This window comes from Dermacentor variabilis, chromosome 2, assembly GCF_050947875.1.
Source record: "Dermacentor variabilis isolate Ectoservices chromosome 2, ASM5094787v1, whole genome shotgun sequence".
Lineage (NCBI taxonomy): Eukaryota > Metazoa > Arthropoda > Arachnida > Ixodida > Ixodidae > Dermacentor > Dermacentor variabilis.
The window spans coordinates 70,673,573-70,692,274 of NC_134569.1; the positions used below are offsets into that span (position 1 = coordinate 70,673,573).

The window sequence follows — 18,702 nt, forward strand, 5'->3', positions numbered from 1 at the left end:
AGGGTCAGGGCAGGGAACGAGTTTTTAATTAAGCTGCCCTCTCGCGTGCGCGTCGAGGTGGTGAACCTTGGGCTGGGGACAAAACACCTGTGCTGCGATGAAGGGTTGGCGGGGTGGCTTCGGCTCCTGGGCTGGGAGCCCGTACGGTTCCTGCGCATAGCGCACTGCCTCGGAGAAACCGCTGGCTTCCGTTGCTGCATCGGTTTCAAGGGGGCACAAGGCGTCGCACGCCAGGCGTTAACGGTGCCGTAACAATGAAGACAGCTTGCAGGAGGGTCGCTGCTACCGTAGCTCCGCGATAAGCGTGGCTTATTAAAGAGGAAGCAAAAAAGTGCTGACTTCGCGCGCCTGCCATCTCGAGACGCGTCAGCGAGTTCAGCCGCGGTGCCGATGCAAAACTGGACGCGCTTTCTGCCAGGTTGTCTCGTCCCAGTTTCTCCTTTCTTGTATAGCGTGGCTTGCAGAAAACAAAGAGGTGGACAGCCTTCGTACTCGTGGTTTCCCTTCATGAAACTCCGCAATGACAAACTTAACCGTCGTTTATTTGAGAAACCTTTATGCATATCCAAATTAATCTTTCTCTTGACCGCAGTTTACAATGTCTTTAAATAATTGCAATGATGGCAGACACTTCCAAAATAACTTGATGACAAACGATTTTGGCTCAGAGAGAAAAATAATGAGGAAAATACTGCAGCACAGCCAATTTTCTTTCCTTCAATACTTGTTTAGCGTTCGACGCGGACCATTACTGCACTGATTTTATAACGCCGTCTAATGTCACATGCCCGCATGTCTTCGCCGGAATAACTCCAAATAATCTGAGCACGTGCCGACTATTCCATATTGCACGATCAGGATAAATTACGGCCTGTCACAGACCGTTTGTATTGCCGACTATCCGTCCCCACTTCAGTCGTAAAATATTCCACACGACATGACCCGGATACTACGTATTGAATCGAAATGCACTGTAGACCCCATGATCGGATCAATACAATATTGTTTGAGTCGTCATTGCACTCGATGAGAATTATAATAATGAACGTATTGTGACGGTCATTACAATTGGCATGCTCTTCTGTTTGCAACAACCCAACAATGACCACAGCACACGCGCTGAACTGTGGTGTCCACAGCAGTCGAAAATTGAAAAGTAAGTGCTCGAAGAAGCGATTGAACAGTGGAAGCTTGCGGAAGTAAGCTTCAGCGTATTTCTGTTTTTACGTGCATATTTCAGCAGTTATTGATGCTCAATTGCTTGAGTCATTCGGAGCCTTGTGCCACAAGGCAATTTGCCGAGGTAGCTTTGTGACGGACAATTTTTACTTTTACTGTTCACGAAGGGATGTCATAACATGAAGCATGCGTCCCTGTCGCAGGTATTCAGTATATATAGGCTGTATCCAACTGTGGGCGCTTCTGCGGGAGCGATCGTTGTGACAATTTTAGTTGAAGACGATCACAGTCCTGCAATCGCCTATGAGAAATGAGATCGGTAACTGACGTACAATATCAAAGACTGCATCGAAAATGGATCCCCTTGATTCTGAGACCTGTGCTCGGACAGTGTGCGCCATCAGTGCGCGGTGCGACCCAGTGCGTGGTGACCTCACTACCTGATAAACGCTGATGACGATTTCAGCATCTATGTACGGGGAAGTGGAGTGACAAACGAGCTGTTCTGCAGTGCAGCCAGGCAGTAGATGCCGAAATGCGCATGCTTATCTCTATAAAACTGTAACTTCAGAATTAATTGTGCCACGCGGGATTAGACATCAAACAGCTACAGCAGATGAAAGACAGGTTAAACGTGCAGATGTGACGTCCCTGAGCACTGTGACATCATCTTGTACGACTGTTTGTCCGGAATTCCTTATGCCATAGACAAAAGCCCGTTTATCTACTCTCATGAATTACGCTTCTTTATCAGCGAGTATTTACAGGTCGTCCAAGTTGAACACCGCAGTTCAAGTCGGAGCCCCCATCGGTCGATCAAATTTTTAGAGTCGGCTTTCCCACTGGGTTAGCGCAGACGGGATGTTCCGAGTGTTGTTAAAAGCGCAATTTATCGAAAGCTAAACCTGCACTGCCCGACACTCTACAAGATGGAGGAGCCATGGCATCGATATAATCGCACCGTAGTGCGTGTTCACTAACATTTTGTACGATCTGTGGCAAATGGTAAAGAAACAAGCAGTTCAAATTGAAGAGAAGCTTCTTAACAGAGCAACAGGTTAAGTTAGCGTCGGTGAACGTGGACGTCAATCGTCCGAGGATGTCTACACAGGCTCGTTGAAGCAGACGGCTGAGGAAAGACGCTTAGTAGTCTGACGTTGCTTGAAATGCTATCAGAGTTATTTACTGCCCCTCTAAGTCGTTTTATTAACAGTTTAATAATAATATTTGGGGTTTTACGTGCCAAAACCACTTTATGATTATGAGGCACGCCGTAGTGGAGGACTCCGGAAATTTTGACCACCTGGGGTTCTTTAACGTGCACCTAAATCTAAGCACACGGGTGTTTTCGCATTTCGCCCCCATCTAAATGCGGCCGCCGTGGCCGGGATTCGATCCCGCGACCTCGTGCTCAGCAGCCCAACACCATAGCCACTGAGCAACCACGGCGGGTATTAACAGTTTCCTCGTGCACAATTGGGTCGAGAAAAGTCGATGAAAAAGCAAATGCTTCAATTCATCTGACAAAATAGGTACAGTACTGGACATACTCACGGACGTTCGAGTTTTAAGAACGAAGAAGCAGTAAACTTGCACCGGTTTGTCCCAATGAAATGAAAGTACGTGCGGTCCTTGCTTTTCATGCTCATTTTTGCCCTCACATAGCGGCCACGTCCGGTTCATCAATTAATCGCGCGTGGACAAGGCAGGAAATGCATCCAACCTTTCAATCGCACTTGGAGGATCTTCTCTATACACGCCTTCAGGTCATCGCGAATTCTGTGGAATGCCCGGGGCGTCGCCTGTGCTTCCTTCTATGCTGTCTTCTTCGCATGTACCACATCGGACACAAAGAGCGCGCGCCGAACAGCGTCTGGCGCGTGCAGCGCTATTATTTACGGAAGCGACATAGACAAAACACTGCTACAAACACGTAACGAAATATGCACACGCAACGATCTGCCTACGCCTACGCTTTCTGTTCTCGCTTCACCTCTCGGGCTCTTTGCTGACCGGAACCCCGAGGCGATGAGAGTCGCTGCGCGGTGATGGCCGCTCGATAGGCAGGGGGGCCCGTGGTCGTCGCGCCAGGACTCAATTTGCCGCGGACCGATCCGCGGTGGTAGGACTGGGCGCGCGCCGCCTGAAGTAGTATACGATAACACGCCGCCGTTCTCCGCACAAGTGCGCAGTCGCCAAAGGGCAACAAATGGTGGCGAGGCGGCAGCAGGGACAACGTCTGCTGTACGCTGACCTTCGCTGTACGGGCTGCTGCTGGAGCAGACGGTGTTTGTCTTGGCCGCGGCCGCGGAAAGTATATAGAGACGAGGCACGGGTCCAACCCCGACGCGAGTCTGGGGTGCAGCCATATCGACGGGTTCCCGCGGCGGCGCTTGTTTTGTCTAACAACACTGACGGTCGCTGATTAAAGTTCGCCGCTTTGTTACGCTGCCGACACTGCCGCGGGGTGTCCGGAGATCTGCTGCAATCGCGCGTACTCGCGTTGGTTTCCCATTATCAGGTTGAATTTTGCTTCTTCGGGGGGTGCTCGGTATCTAAACCCTAACTATATATACCGAGCAAGACTTCTAATAATCGAAATATCAATTACATCGGCTCCGTATTGCGCGGATCCCATCTAGAGACTACCATAGGGGCGTACAGTGTAACGTAGATGTGCTATTAGGCGTAATTGCTGTATTCGCACACTTCTGTGGGGAGCAATTCCAGTCGTCACTGTTGTCTGTGAAAAAGAAGCTCCAGTAAATGAAAAAAAAAAGAACAAGAAAAGGAAAGTCTTCTTGTTGCCTCTTGCATGCGTGACAGGAAAACGTACTTCCTTTGTGTATGTTTTGTTAGCGGGCGACATTTGTCTATTGTACTACACTTTGTGCCAGGCACTCTGTTCGCACTCTCACCCTTGAGACCAGCTTGAAGTAATAACGACGCGTCGCGCTATCTACTGTCAGAGTAAACAACTTCTATTTAGAAGCATTCCTCTACCTAACAGGTTCCAAATGTTCCACATACAGGCCGTAAGGTCACAGCCTAAAATTGCGTTCTTCTCCGCCCGACAGGACAGGTTTGCCAAAGTGAATTCGACGAAACAAACTGTCGAAAAGAAAGCGAGAAAAAGAGACACGAGAGAGCTTCGACGCGTATACGAAGTGTATACGCTCGCACAGGAAAGACGTGCGGCGCGATCAGCGCGGCGACTATTGGCGCGGCTGCGGCGGGAAACGTGCGCTGACAGCGGCCTGTCACGAGCATGTGGCACTGCGACTTCCGACCCCGGGTGTCAGCGCCGGCGGTCGCTGCCTCGCGGCCAGGCAGCTCGTGCGACGGGGTTATTGGAAGCGCGCGCGCGCCCCATCGCTTGCTTGCTCGCTTGCCTTGTCCGGTTTACCTGGCTGGAAGGGATCGTTATAAGCGGAGAAGAAGAACGCCCCAACGTAGGGCGTATGCAGAAAAGGCCGTCCACCGCATGTGTGTGCACGTGTCTTTCTTCTCATTCCAAGTTTCTTTTTTCTTTTTCTTTTAAATAAGGCTAGTTAACTTCCTTGTTTCTTTTGCTTTTCACGTTGTCGGACAGGCAATTCGCAGTATTCGCATCTATGCTCTATCGTTTCCTCTTGTTCTTGTTGAGTTCCGGAAAGGTTTCTTCCAGGTGAAGGCATTCACGAAATTTTTTAACTGTTCTAGCTGTCCTTGTGACACAGACAGCGTTGTGCCACGAAAATTTTCTGTATCTGTACTCGCTACGACGTCCAACGCCTCTTTTTCCAGAAAACTTTAGATCGACTGGACTCGAGACCGTTTCTGTGAGCCGCAGGTATTCGGACCGTGGCCGCATACATCAATGGCACAGAAGGCGATACGCGCACTCGTGTTTTACTTGAAGTGCACTGGTCTGAGACACCGCTTACAGTAGCCTCCTGTGCTCTTCATACGTGCTCTCACCCTCCCCCCCATACTCCCACCCTCTTCTTCCTTTCATCTTTCTATTCCCCCTTTATCTTACTCTCAGGGCAGGGTAGGAAACCTTACGCTCGCCTGGTAGACCTCGCTGCCTTTCCTCGCCCTGCTTTTCCTCTATCTATCTTGGCGGAATCGATGCGTCATGGCATCCCTTGTTATAATATGGTACGACGGGAAAAAATGAAGAAGTGAAGCCATCTATTCATAACATTAAATTTTAATAGCGAAAGAACACAAATACGTAAATGGACATGTGAAAACGGAAAGAACAGAAACGAAAGCAGTTGGTATGTTCCATATACCTACAGAAGTAGGAGCCAGCGTAAAATGTTTCTCGGTTTGAACAAATACAAAAATAACATAGGTGCTTTGAGTAGAGTATGCATGCAATAGGAGCTTACCAGGCGTAAATTAGCTGTAAACATTAAGCTGCTCTAAAGAAAAAGAAAGCAATGCCGTCTGATAAGCACGAACAGTCAAAGCGTCATTGAATACTAGAGTTTCCTACAGTGATAACACGATACTAATTTTGAATAAGGCGGCGTATTGGTTATATGTGCTTAGATTGTAAATCAGTGCAGCAAACAATAAGAGACAATGATAGCGTTTGTCTTTGGTTCTTCCTGATTGTCAGCCTGATTTACCTACAATAAACCAATCCTAATTTCAGTCTGCCACCTCTCACTGACTTGTATATGAACTTGCATACATGGGTCGGAACGAGCCATTACACTCCAACCTCGAGCATCGTCATGACGTAAACATGACTAAGAAAGACGGACAAAGGCTCAGTCAGGAATACAGCAGGTTGGCTATACAGCAGCACTCCAAGAAAGCACGAAGTTTTATAAAAGAAGTATTCTTTTAACGCTATTAAATATGCTACCTAATCATCGATCAAGGAATATGTTGTGACAGCTGCGTTTGATCGCGTGACTTCTGCTAACGTAAGGGTAACCTGGCCTGGCAAGCACTATGGACTTTTACGTGTTGCACACAAAGGGAAGGAACGGTAGTTTTCTCGGGGGCTGCAGACGTTCCTTGCCAAAAAAAAATAATAACTGTGACAACTTCCGAAAGCAGGAAGGCAGGCAATAAGTACGGCGAAGGGCAGCTCGTCACTTGTCGCGTGGAGTTGACTGGCGCCGGGCAAGGCTTCTTGGCCTGAGATTGCAGCCGCGAGCCCCTAAAGGCATATGAGAGAGACGAGGCAAAGAGCGATAGGCACATAACGGAAGAAGTAAAAACGGATGCAAGATGTTCGCAGAGAAGTTCGCAGTGACACGTACGAAACGGAAGCGTGACGCGGTGACAGGAGTGACGTCCGAAGCTAAGGGACTTTTGCTCGTTTCGTTCAGTGTCACTTTGGAGAACGAATTTCTCGCGTGCCTCGTGGTCACCCTGCGCCCCCTTCAGCGGGAAGACGCGTTGCCACAAAGTGAAAAAAAAGAAAAGAAAAAGGAAAAAAGCCAACTGCATTGTCGGGAGGCGCATGGCCGAGGAGAGACGTTCTCAGTGCCTACAAAAGTAAATCGTAGGTGCAGCACCGATGATCTTGTTTTACACTACCAGAAAAGCAACTTCGTGTGGAGTTTAAAACAGGTAAATTACACAAAGCATAAACATTGCGTATCGGCCGTATTTGTTACTCGCGAATCACCCCAAATCGCTTACTCGAAAGGCTTGTGAACCGCCAAATGCATAGATTCCACGCATGGATTCCATGCAGCCATCGATGAATTTAGAGGCCGCACTCAAGCGTGCACCATTGCTTGTGGAAGTGTGCTTGAGACACGGTATGTCATCGCTGTCACTCTAGGCTGCCGTTAAGTTATGGTCATTCAACCTGTTATCATAGCGTGTCGTCAACAAGGCGGCAGCGGAAGCGGTATTTTAGGAATATTTTAGCAAATAGCGGTTTACTCTTTGCAAACTCCCTTGAGAACTGGAAGCTCTACGGACCAATATTCACAACTGGAAACAGTAAGAGAACGAGTGGCACCAATTTCGTACTGGAAGCTGTAGGCGCCGCCAGAAAGAAAACAAATTACCTATCAGCGTACGCTTATTTTTCCTTCTCACTTAAAGTCAGGGTGAAATGAATGTCATCGTAGGAGAAGGGCGGAAGGACGATTAGGACGCGGCTAAGAGCATTGACGCGTTCATCTTTATGAAGGTTGCTCCTCAATGCCGGAGGCACCCAGATACGGCAGTGTGCGCGCAAGATGTCGACGCACAATGCCAACGGCGTCGAAGGCACAGCCGAGCGACTACATGACGTCGAGTCAAAAGAAGGCAGTAGTACACGTGTGCAAAGCCATCGCAGTTTTGCTGCGTGTCACTGTCGCTGTCACCACATCACGTTTTGAACGAAATTTCACCCATCTCCCCCTCCCACTATTTCTTCCTTGCTGAGTTTGCAGACTTCTTTCTTACCGGCGGATCCTTGTTTTAAAAGAGAGGCGCAGTTCCTCAGCATTGTTTATTATTATTATTATTATTATTATTATTATTATTATTATTATTATTATTATTATTATTATTATTATTATTATTATTATTATTATTTACGCGAATAAATAGGCGATGTTCACACTAGTACATGGCGCCGGCTACTCCTTTTATGAGTAAGATGTAAAAAAAATGATTCTGGAGCTTTACGTGTCAAAACCACAATCTGATTATAAGCCACACTGTAGTGAGGGGCTCCGGAATATTTTTTTACCACCTCGGGTACTTAATCGTGCACCTAATTCTACGTAAACGAGCGTTTGTTTTTCCATTTCTCTCCCATCTAAATGCGGCCACCGTGGCCGCAACTAAAACCATGACCTCGAGCTCAGCAGCACGACTCCGTAGCCGCTCAGCTGGGGCGGGTAACACTGCAAGCTATTATAGATGTAACACAAGTGACAAATGTTAAAGATACGTTATAAAATAACGTTTCTATGAGTCTTGGAAGCACAAAATTGAAGAAACATGGCTTGTAATAATATATATATATATATATATATATATATAGATATGCGTGTGCGTGTGTGTGTTTGTGTGTGTGCGTGTGTGTGTGTGTGTGTGTGTGTGTGTGTGTGTGTGTGTGTGTGTGTGTGTGTAATCGAGGTAATCTTTGCTTTACTGTCCAACAGCTTCAGTCAGTTGACCGACCTTCATCAGCGTTCATATGCCAGCATCCCCTGGCGAAGGTCGGTCCGCCGGCCGAAACAGTTGGACAATAAATAAAATATTTCCGCGAAGTTGTGAAAATCATTTTCACTTATACTACATGTCATTGTTTATGATCCGCCTAAGGTGGACCGACTGTGTTTGGTGTTGTTGTCGCCGCGCATACCAGCTGCCCTTAAAAAAAAAAAAAAAATATCCGCTGCCTCTGGGAGGCAGCAGATTGCCTTGGTGGAATAATCATGCATAAAAATACTCCAAATGGAACTAACAGAAGCAAACAAGAAATCGTGTTGCATCGTTAGTGTCGAAGTTCATAGAGCAGAAAGGTCCCGAGGCACACAAGAACGAACTCCTTCATTGGCGCCACATCACAAATGAAACACTGGGGAATACAGGTGCAAGATCCCGATCTTTGCGTAAGGAAAGCTTGCAGAGGAGCATGCGGCCCGGTGGCCTCGAGTGACAGAAACTTATTCATGCCAACGACTCTGCATCGAGATGCTGAGTGAGTTTGTGGTTTAAACGAAAGAGACAGCACTGCGCTTGCAGGCTGCTACAGGCCTTGCCTGCCTTCCAAGCAAAAGCTTGCCAAACGTGGCAAGCTGTGGTTCCATAGGAGATCTATCCCGTGCGTAAAGAAACGACCGGCCACTGTTCCCACATCACTGGTGTATAGCGGCCTTAATTTTAGACTGCCACCACCACTCCTGATTTCCATTGTGTTTCCGTCTACGTAGCCTACGTCTATGTAGTCTATGTAGAAATAGAGAGAGACAAGATTTAATAAAATAAAGGGAGACCGCGATGTGCTCCAACAGGCCCTGGGCACGACAGAAAGCTTTAGGTTAAGTTCTTCATGTTGAAATACGTATGACAGGTTGAAATATTCTTATTTTGTCAACACTCATGCGATTGGAACGCAAGCAGTACGTTCGTATGGGGGTCTGAAAATCTTTAGATTTGATGCATCCATCTTTGTTGAATGTTTTTCCCATTTTTCATGCCCCCCCCCCCCCCGCCCCCCAAATATAAGGAGATAAACTCTGCAAAAGGCCAAGTTTACAGAATTGCTATACGTGCTTTTTTTGCAACGTTAGAGTTCTAATATTTGATATTTTACTGGCATTTAAAATTTGATATTTTTGTACGGTCTTAATTTCCGATGTTTTGAGAATTTACGCAAGGGACCTTCAGAAGTAATTCAATCAAGGAACTAAAAAAATAAATATTTGTCAAACTTGTTCAGCGTGTGCTTATTAGACGGTTTTTTGCGCTTGATACCTATTCAATACAGAAGAACTGAGCTAAAGTTTCCAACTAAAATCTGCTCGATGCGATACTCTGACAAAAATCAACACTAGTGAAAATACTGCTGTAAATGCAGCAGTTGGGCAGTCGAATCAGCACTATTTCACACATTCCCATAAGTGAATTTCTTATTTCAGTTGGACAGTGCGATGCTGCTAGTGTTGCTGTTTTTTTTTTGTTTTGTTGCAGCCTCTCGCCTAATTTTGGATGTTGTTCGTAACAACCAGAGCGCGAACTCTGGCATTAGCTACTCTGGCTATTCTGCACTGTAAGAAGAAGAAATGGCGAAGGAAAGATAAGCAAGAAAAAAGTTTGTCACTGCGCACACACCGGAAGAGAAATGTTCACGGACGTATAGTCACGCGCGGTCAGAAAGTCCTGTTGCATTCAAGAAGCGCGCTCCCTTGCAGGATTTGGCGTCCTTCCCCACAAAAGCTGGATGGTGTACTCTGCGTTTTCAGAACGGATCTGCTAGCTCCCTCAAAACTTCAATCTGCTCCTACGCATGCATCAGTACTTCGGCAAAGGTGCCCGAGTATTTTTCTTCCGGCAACATTCTGTCGTCGAAGTGCCTAAAAGTGGCACGCGGAGCACATCGTTCACCGTCAAAGTAAGGCAAAGTGGCAACGAAGGTGCCCTATAGCTTTTTCACATCCGCATGAATTGCAAGAAGTTTCGTAGGGGCTCAGTGGATATGGCGTTGAGCTGCTGAGCGCAAGGTCGAGGATTCGTTTCCCGACCCGTGGCAGCTGAACTTCGACGGGATCGGAATGCAAAAACGCGTACATTTTTGAGAATCCCATGGTGCAAAGGCTATTGTTACCTTCCATTTTTTTTTCACTCTTGGAGCCTTGGACACACATGAGGTCCCAGATTCACGTACCACCGGCGTATAGAGCAACGTATTAACGCTAGCACAATTAAATGATCTGTTCTTACGAGGATGCTGAATACGCATGAATAGCCCATTTGCGGAAAGTTAGTAATTTATTGACTTACGCACTGTTTATGCGATTAAATAATAAAAAAAGAGAGAAACGGCAGAAGTTCCCGTAATGTGGCCTCCAAATGTGTTAAGCTAAGTCGTTAAAGCTACTCTTTTCTAAGCCGCTCGACGGCGAGTTTCAACGGTGCCCATAAAGCGGTGGAAAAAGGACCTCTCGAATAAACGAAGAGGTTGCCCTGCGCAAAATCCTCGAGAGAACGTTCGCGGGGAACACACCGCTGTGAGGTTGAGCGGGAAAGATAGCGGGCTGGGCGGGAGACGAGCGGGAAGGGTTGCTGGTAAGTGACTGAAGAACAGCCGAATGAACCAATCAACTGGCCCCAGTCCCAAGAGAAAACGAAGCAACAACGTAGGCGTCGAGTGGTCCGGAAAAGAAAGGCGAGCCTTCGACGGGAAACGGCCGCTTGGAGCGGCCTCTCCGAGAAAACTTGGTCTCTTTTTGTATGCTCTGGGAGTGGCGATAAAAAAAAAGAAAAAGAAGGATCTCGGCCATTTCTTGATCACCACTCGATAGATCACATATCGTCGCTGGTCACCGGCTTTTTCGTGTTTGCGCCGTTCTGTCTTTTCGTTCTGTTTTTGCTTCAAATGGGATCAGGATTCAACATTTGTTAGTTTGCGTATTAGTACAGATGCGTTGGTAAAAGATCTCAGTCTTTAATAGCAATATACTAGTTACTACCGCGATTTTTCTTTGTGGAAACTCGTTTGCTATAGATTTTTGTGGCTGAGGACGAGGTCGCGGGATTCATGTGCGCTCATGGCAGTTGCATTTAACTGGAAATGAGTTGAGGGCGCCAGAGTTCCGTGTGGACGGAAAAGAGCCCCAGTTTGGTCAAGAATATTCCACAACCTTTCACATGAGCGTGGAACCAACGGGTAGAGAATTCGCTAGGTTAGCATGCATAGAGGAAGAGGAGAAATGAAAGGTAAAATTGGCAAAATTAAGCTTCCCTGAGCACATGCACAAGCTAAAGAAATAAATAAAAATATAGGAAAGCTTTACATGCCTTAAACAACTTACCAACCACGTCGTCAAGACTGCGCCTGTTCGCACACGCTTTGTTTCATTCACTCCCACCACAACTCTTGTTCCTGTCAGAACTGCTTAGTAGTAGGTGGTTCGTTGTGGAAATAAGTGCGTAAGACGTGAACAGCAGGCAAAAGCTACGGCTAGAAGGAACGAGCGCCATACGTTCGTATACATGAAGAAGTACTGGCAAGTCATATGGAAATAAAGCACCGACTTTCTGTTCGCACGAATTTCATTCCCGCGCCGAAAATTGAGTTTCGACAACAACGTCGGAGACAGAGTGAGCGGTAAAAGCGACCACCCAAAAATCGGAGAGCGCACGCGACTAGCATGCCGGCCGAAAGACATGCGTACGTTCCCTGCACTGGTCGAATTGAAAACAGCTCACGGGTTGGCGTTCAGGCCCGACGTGGTACCGCAGATCAAGCAATCTGATTTGGAAGAGTCTTTTAAAACAGCTTGGTACTGTTCTTGGCTCGGTAGGGATAGCCTTAGGCTTTGAGTTGCTTTAGGTACGTCAGTGTAAGTTTCTCCTTCGTCTCCTCATGTAACCTGTGATCTGAGAACTTCATGTGATCTGACATGGTATATGAAAACAACACTCAATGAAGGTCGTCGTAAAGAAAAGTAAAAGAGCCTTTCTTGTCAATTTTAAGTTTTCTAAAAGCACTGTACTGGTTGTGCCTACTGCATTGAAGCATGCGGGTTACTTCAAGATAGACGAAATAGAAATTTACCTCAGTGCAAGTGCGAATAAAAATTGTGCCGCTGCTCACATTTAGGCACGATAAGTATAATTAGAGCCTGCATTTGCAAACCATCTATAAAGTAATTGTCGTTCTCGATTGAGCCTCACAGCGAAGATCGCCACGTTTTGAACGTCGGACAAAGACGAAATTGGTCTTTTTTGAATACAGGCACAAAGGTTTCCTAATGTAACAGCTTTTCTTTAACGACATGGCGCACGGCCACAGGAACAAGCCACTTGTAAGAGCGATAAAGTGACTGATTGTTAGGATAGCTGGTCTATGATGTTGACTAGAAAATTAGCGCTAGAAATTTAGACGCAGGCGCAATGCACTGACTAGGGCGAATGCTATTATGATATGTTTATTTAAATAAACACGCCACCGATTTGCTCGCTTGTTTCACTGCGTACGTTATGCCACTTCAGATTAAAGCGCGAAATTTTACTATCAATAACTACCCCGCGTGTCAAATACAGGCATTCAAGAATTCTAACTCGGTCTTGTGCAACGTAGTCGACGCCTCGTTTATGGAGACAACGGGCTGCTCGTTAGTAACGAAGGCTTTCGAAGCCAACCGAGCCGTGTTACTGCTTTGCCCTTCACCCCTTGTTTTCTCTGTCTCTTTGTCTCACGAAACCACGTCTCGCATCCACGTTCCGTAATATGGACGACCGAATCCACCTACTTGTCCTCTTTCTTTCCAGTGCTTAGGGCATGCTCTCTAAGTTGGTTGTTTACACAGCCACGTTTGACAAGTCTTCGCGCTTTCATATGAAGTGACGTGACGCATGCGCTCGAACTAGCGTATAGAGTGGTGGTGTATTTATTTGAATAAACAGTTCATAGTAGCGTTCATCCTCGCCTGTGCCCTACGTCTGTGTCTAAATTTTAAGTTCTAAGTTGTCAAGTGAACATAATAGGCGTGATAAACATGCGATCACCGCGGCGACAGCCAACCGAGGACAGTACTAACGTAACAGAAGTTTTGTGAAATCTACTTAGGAATTACCGTGCGCCTGGGCAACCGCAATGGGTTGTACTGTTTGAGATGAGAAGTTGGTGCTCTGTCGCTTCATACGCCTAACACAATTTTCAGCGATGTAGGTGTTATAGTTATGACACAATAGGGGGGGGGGGCTCAAGTAAATAAAATGTTTAAAGAGTACTTGTGCATTGTGGATGCATGAACCAGTCACGGCAGACTGCTATGTTCGTTTGTACCTCTGCGTTAAAACTCCTACGTTGTTCTTGGGCTCAAAGTGGAACATTTTCAGTTGATAAGCAGTTACGTTCATTTGAACGAACCAAGAGAAAGCAGCGATCGCAGATAGTATTTTGACAAGCTCCTTGATGTCGTAAAATTACAAAACACAATCATTGGAGAACAGCCTTTGAAGAAACAAAATACAACAATAAATGAAGTCTCTGGCTCCATGAGCCCTTTTCTCCAGGATGACTTGGCTGAAACTGAAGAAGACTGATCCGCCGACTGCGCCCGGGTGATCATTGTTACATACCAAGCAATCCATCAGCTGTAGTTGCCGCGGCCTATACTGTATGCGGAGTAGGCATCGTATTTCGGAAATGACGGCGGCCTCCCTTTTACCGGAAGTCACCGTTCCGCCAAAGTAAAAGGACGCTGGTGAAAGACGAACCCGGCCGTGGCTATGAAAGAGGTGCGCACACACAAACACACACGCGCGCGTGCAAGAGGCTGGCTGCGTACCCACGCACGGAGAAAGGACCCTTGTGGGAGACTTGCTCTCCGGTTCTGGAAGCGCTTGCTTATGGGGCAACTCGAAGTCAGGATAGCTGGCTTAAGAGACGGCCGGAAGTTTGCGTTTGCATCCGCCGTAAGAGGCGGTAAGAGTCGCTGCGGCCTCGAGTACCACCGCCTACTTCATTTCCCCAGCGCCTCTATTCAAAATAACGGAAACGCCAAAGACCACACAGGTCCATATCACTTTCATATTACCATCCACGTATTAATATCTAATGCTTTTATCAGCGACGACGTCGCCATGTTCTGCACACATTTTCCATAAATCTCAGGGCAACTGAACACCCTTTTGGATGTTCAGTGTTAGCGTTTTATATTGAATGAACATGTTTTACATTCTCAATGATGCACTACTGGCTGAAAGCATTTTGACAGGAAGGGTTGATTCCGTGCGTTCATTTCTGGAAGAACTGCACGGTTCCTAAAAAAGGAGGGTGGGGGTGGAGGGCATAATGCACAAGGTTAACAGTTACAACCACGCTTGCGTTCGCGTGTATTCTGTTCCCTGCTGCTCTTGGAATTGCCAGCTCTTGCATGTAATTTTTAACGGGTCCTGCACTCTTAATTGGCATCTTGTGCAGAAATTTGGGATTTCAACCACAAGCCCCATCTGTCGGTAGCGAGCGTGGAGCAGTCACAACGCTCCCAATAGCGGGATCCGCGTTTTAAATATTCACTGCAGCATAATACATCTTCGTGCATTAAAATAGCTTCAGTGAGGTAACTTATAGAATAACCCATCAGCAAGCGTCAAATCGGCCTTTATATTGAAAACCTTATGTGGGATCAACAGTCATGTTTAGGTACCAATTGAAACTCGATAGCGATGTGTTTAAAGAGTCGATAACAGCGTAATTCGCATTGATATGCTTAAATTTTATTATTGACGCAATCGCTTCGACAAACTCTTGGCACAAGTCGAGTATACCTTCATTGTGAAAAGCCATCAGGGTTCAAAAATACGTTTTCAGGGTAACTGTGCTGTGAGCTAGTATTACAGGGGAATATACATTTCATTTTTTTTCGATCGTCGCAATGAGCTGCCTCTGCAAGGTTGCAATGCCAGCTCTTGGAAATTATAGCAAGTTATCACAAACACGATGCCGTCAAGAACACAATTCTTCGCCTTACATGTACATGTTGTGCCATCCAGTAGCACTTTTCGCAGACCCGTATTAGACTGTATAATCAGCTGTCCATAGCATGCTATATGACAGCGATTCCTGCCCCGTATGGTATCTGCGTAACTTTTGCACCACTACTGGCGCACAGACACTTTTCGTCGATCGTGAGTTTGAAGGTCTATGAAAACTGTCTGTACGCTTGTCTAAGCGCCGAAAACGCACATAAGAACTGCTGCGCCTTACGCCATTTCACCCCTGAAGTAGTATGGTCAGGACTCCGAAACGTCGGGTTTTTAAAATAAATTTTGGTTTAAGTTTTTCTTCTCTTGAATTTAGTGGTCCTCAACCAGGCATATATCTGCCGAATTGTTACCTTTACTAACAAATATTAGAAAGTAAAATAAAAGCCGTTAAATATTATGTGCTAATTCATTGAGAGGTATGTGCACTGGAGCGGACTGACAGCTCAGTATGAGCATTTTGTACCTGTCTTCCTGAACACTACAGCCATCGGTAAAGGCTGTCCCCTGCAACACAGCTTACGAGCGGCTCTCATGTGTTTAATAAAAATTCTGAAGGGTTCCTACAGTTATTTATTACCGGAAAGGACATAAGCAATTTGGAAAGTGTAGTCGGAAAAATAATTTGTAAATAAAAGTTTAAACAAGGGAGCCTGCAAAGCGGGAAATAAAAGACTTCGAATCTGGGGCAATGGGGTTTACTGCTACTCTTACGCTTTCTGAAAGAAATATAATATCAGTGTAACCTAAGTTCAAAGCAACCAACTAACCACCCTGTACCCACTGGCTTCTTGTCCATTCCTTCATGGTGGGTAAGAGCAATTATATGAAAAGCCAGCAGGCAATAGCAATGTGATTTTGAAACAACAACAACAACAACAACGACGACGACGACAACAACTGTGGGAAATGGTGCTCTCGCAGTAAACGAGTTCAGAGCTGAACGAACCGCTGAAGTCTGCTGTCTTTTTTTCGTTTTCTGTTGACTTGCTCTCTTTACTATAGTATTCAAACTAGTGCATGTTGCGCTTACCTATTTCACTGCTTCTACATATAAATATTTCCCCTATGGCACTTAAGCATATTGTAAATGCCGAAAGAAATCAGACCAGCAGCCAATACTACAGAAAAAAAAGAAATGGTCTCATTGATTTTTTTTAGCCAAAGTCCACTTGGTCGCCTGTGCGTAGTGGTATCCTGCTTCTCTCGACGGGCGCAGAGCACACTACACGCCACTGCCTAGAGCAGCCCTCTCGAGAACGACACAGATCCGCACTCCGCAAGGCCCGCAGCCAAGTGGAGAGACTTTTCCAATCGAATGCAAGGCATTGCGCACAGCAGCCGAATACTAGTGGTTCTCGTTGGTCGCTCTCGACGGTCGCTCTCGATTCTCTCCAGGTTGCCAGCGTGGCAAGTGTTCTGTAGTGGAGTCTACCGAGGACTTGGTACTCTTGAGGCACCCCTCGTATACACGCGCTGTATTCTTTTTTTCTCTGAACTTGGTATGACAAACGCAAGCACCCTTGACTGGCCAAATAAACTCTACTATGCCCTCTGGGCGCCGTCGTGCCATCGCTGGACACAAAAAGTGCATTTGATGAAGAGGTGCAGCCAAGGAGTCAAGAGAGACACCGATATTCAATAGCATTGCCTCTTCTGGCATTCTAGCATGGCACTTGCTCTTTTCTGGACGCTATTGTGCTTCACGAGAGTGTCACCATCCTGACACTGTTGTCGCCGTTCGATCTGCTTTTCCAAGTGATCTAGCTATCTCGCACAACACATAAACTATCCATCCTTCACGTGTCGAAATAAGTCACCCATATAGCTGTGACCGAGTTCCGGAAAACAATGAACAGACCTTCGCATCTGCCCGTCTACCTTTCCCTTCGCTGTGACTAATGACCGGTATTGTCTGTTTATTTACATACAACAATAGTCAGATTAGCCTTCGCGAGCACTGCACAGTGTAGCATCATTAGTTAGGTGATCTAGCAGAGCGGCGCCGAAGTGCGATTAATATCGAGGTATCCCCGCCGTTTTCTGCCCGCAGGCGAAACACGTATAGAATTCCAGTCAGCGCTAGAGCCCGGCTGAACAAATGTTAGCTCTGCTACGTCGTAAATGACGCGTTCGATAGTGGCACCCTCATCGGATATCAAAAGCCTCTCGAGCTCTCTATTCGGTTCTCTGGGCAGAAGAGAAGGCGCAGCTGTCGCCTCGTTGGGAAATAAAAAGTAGCCTCGTAAATCTCGTCCCGACGGCGACAGTTTGGAGGTTCTTTGTGTCCCATCGGGGAAGTTTGCTGCCACGTATCTCGCGTTTTGGCGATGTCGCAGTGCCGTCCCTCGGGGTAAGTGCAGCTAGGTTTATGCCTTTACGACGGACATTGATCCCGTGACAAGGCAAGGTCCTCCGTGCACACTATGCCGACATACGGGCGTGCGCATCTCTTTATCGGAAAAGGATGCTGCAGTGACAGGTGTGAAGGCAACACAAATACACTTGCTACAGCGCAAGAGGGCTCTTCAGGACCATTGTATATAGCCTTTTAGCTCACTTAATGCCATTGCTTGATGTATTTTGGGCACGTCTTATAGTGGCATGCCCTGAGGTTTCCTTCCAGCCTGTCTTGAGTTTCCGTGGCTTATCAGGGACCACAGGCTCTCAAATATTTCCGGTTACGTGTAGCTTTATCGAAATCTTTGAGGTGTGCGTAGGGTTCTATTAGTTATTTGTGCCCTTATGGTATAACTAGAACTTTATGGTATTACCAGAACTAAGTCGCTACACACAATTCACTATAGAACCTGTAGTGCCCTGCAATTACGACTGCAACTCTACATTATCCTACTAAGATATTTGTTTGCCGGCCGGCCTCCTGCATAACTCTTGCTGCTATATGTGCGCTAGCACGTACGCCCCTTTAACAAAGGTTCGAAAAGAGTGCTTTTCCAGGCATTAGCTTTTATGTATACTGTTGCTCTATCGATCGATACAAATTTCATCTCGGAAAATAGCGTAGTCGATTATGCCGATAATTTAAAGCTGTTTCAAAGAGTAAGTGAAAGTCAATCTGTTTTCTCTGAAAACAGAGTTAATGGAACTCATCTATATTGTCGACTGCGTATACATTGTGAGGAACGTGTTTTTGACATATGTTGTAATTATGTACATAGTGCCATGGCAGAATCAGTTTTTTTTTGTTTTCAAGCTTCACAAGGAATGCTTAAGAAAGCATCGGCTTGCGTTTAGTTGACATTCAAAATTCAGATAACCCGGGTAATAAATGAAACTTAAACTGCACAAGTATAAGTCAATATATGCGACAACAAAATAAATAGA

At 46.3% G+C, this 18,702-nt stretch overlaps 2 protein-coding genes across 3 annotated transcripts in view; one reads left to right on the forward strand and one right to left on the reverse strand.

Moving 5' to 3' along the window:
* LOC142572047 (degenerin-like protein unc-105) overlaps positions 1-3,343 on the reverse strand; it is a 138,590-nt gene extending 135,247 nt beyond the window's left edge. The window contains exon 1 of the mRNA XM_075680848.1: positions 3,173-3,343. The gene's annotated coding sequence lies outside the window, so the exon portion shown is untranslated. The remainder of the gene's footprint in view (positions 1-3,172) is intronic.
* LOC142572049 (zeta-sarcoglycan-like) overlaps positions 1-18,702 on the forward strand; it is a 58,591-nt gene that overhangs the window by 23,163 nt on the left and 16,726 nt on the right. The window lies entirely within an intron of this gene.